Raw genomic sequence first — 4,248 nt, forward strand, 5'->3', positions numbered from 1 at the left:
CTTCATTTTGTGCATTTCGCATTGTGGCCCCCAAAAAGAATAATACTTTAAGAAAAAAGAGAAAAACAAAGAACTTGTAAGCAATAGCCATAACATCGCCACATTTCATATCATACTACAATATTGATCATCTTGGATCATCATGCGCGAAACACCAGGAATCATATATACATAGCATACTCGGGATAGAAGTCGTTACATTTTTATCTCTTATAGGTTGTGCACAAGTGTCTTATCCACCTATTGAACAATAGAGCTAGCGTCTCTCTAGTGTTGCGCAACAAGAGAATTTTCCGTGGATTCCACATTTTGAGCTCGTTCCTTGGTTGCATGACCCCATTTATCTATCCGCGTGTGTGTTTCCGTGTGCCCCATATTTCTATTGGTCAACTTGTTTCACTTGCAAATTTGTGAATCTCTTTCAACATTATTGACTCTTGCTAACATTTTGCATCAAATTTTTGTGCTACTATCCTCACCAAGCTACTCCATAGGCCTTACTTTGTAGGTGTGAGTGAACAAGTCTGGTACTAATTCCACTATTATTTCATTTCACATTGAGTGAAACGGGATACATCCTCAACTTTGGTAAAAGGTAACTTGGTATTGTTTATCTCATTTCCTACTCACCACTACTCGAGTCTTGTGATGGATAGGCAAAGCACACCTCCTTCGGTCTACAACAACAATGACGAGTTCAGTGCCATGGAAAACAACTTGGACGCCAAGATGGATGCTCAAATGGACGAGATCAAAGCCCTCATCAAGTCCTAAAGAGATCTTCCTCATCTTCGAGAAGACGCCCTACTGCACATTCTTCCGAGCTACTGATGACCCACAAGTATAGGGGATCTATCATAGTCCTTTTGATAAGTAAGAGTGTCGAACCCAACGAGGAGCAGAAGGAAATGATAAGCGGTTTCTAGCAAGGTATTCTCTGCAAGTACTAAAATAAGTGGTAACAGATAGTTTTGTGATAGGATAATTTGTAACGAGCAACAAGTAACAAAAGTAAATAAAGTGAAGCAAGGTGTCCCAATCCTTTTTGGAGCACAGGACAAGCCTGTACAAACTTTTATATAAAGAAAAGCGCTCCCGAGGACACATGGGAATATCATCAAGCTAGTTTTCATCACACTCGTATGATTCACGTTCGGTACTTTGATAATTTGGTATGTGGGTGGACCGGTGCTTGGGTACTTTCCTTACTTGGACAAGCATCCCACTTATGATTAACCTCTATTGCAAGCATTTGCAACTACAATAAAAGTATTAAGGTAAACCTAACCATAGCATGAAACATAGGGATCCAAATCAGCCCCTTACGAAGCAACGCATAAACTAGGGTTTAAGCTTCTATCGCTCTGGCAACCCATCATCTACTTATTACTTCCCAATGCCTTCCTCTAGGCCCAAATAATGGTGAAGTGTCATGTAGTCGATGTTCACATAACACTACTAGAGGAGAGACAACATACATCTCATCAAAATATCGAACGAATACCAAATTCACATGACTACTAATAGCAAGACTTCTCCCATGTCCTCGGGAACAAACATAACTACTCATAAAGCATGAACATGTTCATAATCAGAGGGGTATTAATATGCATATAGGATCTGAACATATGATCTTCCACCAAATAAACCAACTAGCAGCAACTACAAGGAGTAATTAACACCACTAGCAACCTACTAGTACCAATCCCGGACTTGGAGACAAGAATTGGATACAAGAGATGAACTAGGGTTTTGAGAGGAGATGGTGCTGATGAAGATGTTGATGGGATTGCCCTCTCCCGATGAGAGGAGCGTTGGTGATGACGATGGCGATGATTTCCCCCTTCGGAGGGAAGTTTCCCCGACAGAACAGCTCCGCCAGAACCCTAGATTGGTTTCGTAAAGGTTCTGCCTCGTGGCGGCAGAGTTTCGTCCGAGAAGATGGCTTCTTATATTTTTTTCCCATCGAAAGACTTCATATGGAAGAAGATGGCAACCGGAGGGCCACCTAGGGGCCCACGAGGTAGGGGGCGCGCCCAGGGGGTAGGGTGCGCCCCCACCCTAGTGGGCAGGGTGTGGCCCCCCTGGCGAACTTCTTGTGCTCAATATTTATTATATATTCTGAAATTGACTTCCGTGAAGTTTCAGGACTTTTGGAGTTGTGCATAATAGGTCTCTAATATTTGCTCCTTTTCCAGCACAGAATCCCAGCTGCCGGCATTCTCCCTCTTTATGTAAACCTTGTAAAATAAGAGAGAATAGGCATAAGTATTGTGACATAATGTGTAATAACAACCCATAATGCAATAAATATCGATATAAAAGCATGATACAAAATGGACGTATCAACTCCCCCAAGCTTAGACCTCGCTTGTCCTCAAGCGAAAGCCAAAACCGAAAAATATGTCCACATGTTTAGAGATAGAGGTGTGGATAAAATAAAATATCGACATGAGGGCATCATGATCATTCTTAGAACATCAACTTATATAATTCTTGTCATATGATCTCTTATGCTAGAGTAATAATTCAATCACAACTTCAAGTATGAATCGTAAACTTCATTGAAAACTAACAAACTATAATCTCAGTCATTGGAGCGATTGCAATTTATCATAACATAGGAAAGAGTCAATGTATAAGAGCTTTTTAGCAAGTCCACATACTCAACTATCATATAGCCTTTCACAATTGCTGACACTCACTCAATACTTAGGGGTATGGAGTTTTAATCGGACACAGAGAAATATAGGGGCTTATAGTTTTGCCTCCCAATGTTGTACCTCTAGGGTAATGTAGACAATAATAGTTCATGAAAACTCACATCCAATTAGCCATATATACCAGGATCTTTCCAACATAGTGTGCTTGCCAAAGGATAAAATGTAAAAAGGAAGGGTGAAGATCACCATGACTCTTATGCATGGTGGGAGATAAAAGTAAAAGATAGGCCCTTCACAGAGGGAAGCAGAGGTTGTCATGCACTTTAATGGTTGCACGCGCAAAGTCTTAATGCAAGAGGACGTCACTTTATATTGCCACTTGTGATATGGACCTTTATTATGCAGTCTATCGCTTTTATTTGTTCCATATCACACAATCGTATAAAGCTTATTTTCTCGTACACTAATAAGTCATACATATTTAGAGAGCAATTTTTATTGCTTGCACCGATGACAACTTACTTAGAGGATCTTACTCAATCCATAGGTAGGTATAGTGGACTCTCATGATAAAACTGGTTTAAGGGTATTTGGAAGCACAAGTAGTATCTCTACTTGGTGCGATGAATTTTGCTAGCATGAGGGGGAAAGACAAGCTCAACCATGTTGGATGATCCATGATAATATAATTTATCTCAGATGTAAGAAAACATAACCAATTACGTTGTCTTCCTTGTCCAACGTCAACTCTTTAGCATGTCATATTTTAATGAGTGCTCACAATCATAAAAGATGTCCAAGATAGTATATTTATATGTGAAGACCTCTCTTTCTTTATTACTTCCTATTAATTGCAACGATGACCAAAACTATGCTTGTCAACTCTCAACAACTTTTATTCATCATACTTTTTCTATCTGAGCTCATTACTCTCCATGAGATCCATATGATCTCTTTGTTTCTTTTTATTTCTTTCTCTTTTCTTTTATTCACTTAGGATCATGGAAAAAGAATCAAGCCCTTCACTCAACACTAATCTTTATTATATATAACTCACAGACTCGATTACATAGAGGAATCATCAAGCAAAACTCACAACTAGATCATACTAAGAACTTTTATTCTACTAGATCAAGATATTACCAAAAGGATCAAACTAAGAAAAGCGGTAAAGATAAAAGTGATGGTGATACGATACCGGGGCACTCTCCCAAGGTTGGCAGTTGCCAAGGGGAGTGCCCATACCCATGTGATTATGTCTCCTTTGTTGGTGGAGAAGGTGATGGTTTTGTTGATGGCGTAGGCTTCTTCCGTAATTTGCGCTTGAGGACAGAATTTTGGTCCCTTAGGTCCTCGATCTCCTGTTCCAGGCTCAGTATCTTTTTGCATAGTTCCTGCTTGTTTTCCTACAAGAGACGAAAAGGGATAAACTTGGTCTTAGGTTTCTTTACCCTATCCGGGAGGCTTGACTTTTTGAACTCCACATGCATGTCCCGAGGTTGAGGTAGTGGGACTTCATATTCATTTGATCTTGTCTCCTCCTTTCCCTTGGTTTCATAGTCCTCTTCTTCTTCCGTAGTCCAAC

The sequence above is a fragment of the Triticum aestivum genome, chromosome 3A (assembly GCF_018294505.1).
Source record: "Triticum aestivum cultivar Chinese Spring chromosome 3A, IWGSC CS RefSeq v2.1, whole genome shotgun sequence".
Lineage (NCBI taxonomy): Eukaryota > Viridiplantae > Streptophyta > Magnoliopsida > Poales > Poaceae > Triticum > Triticum aestivum.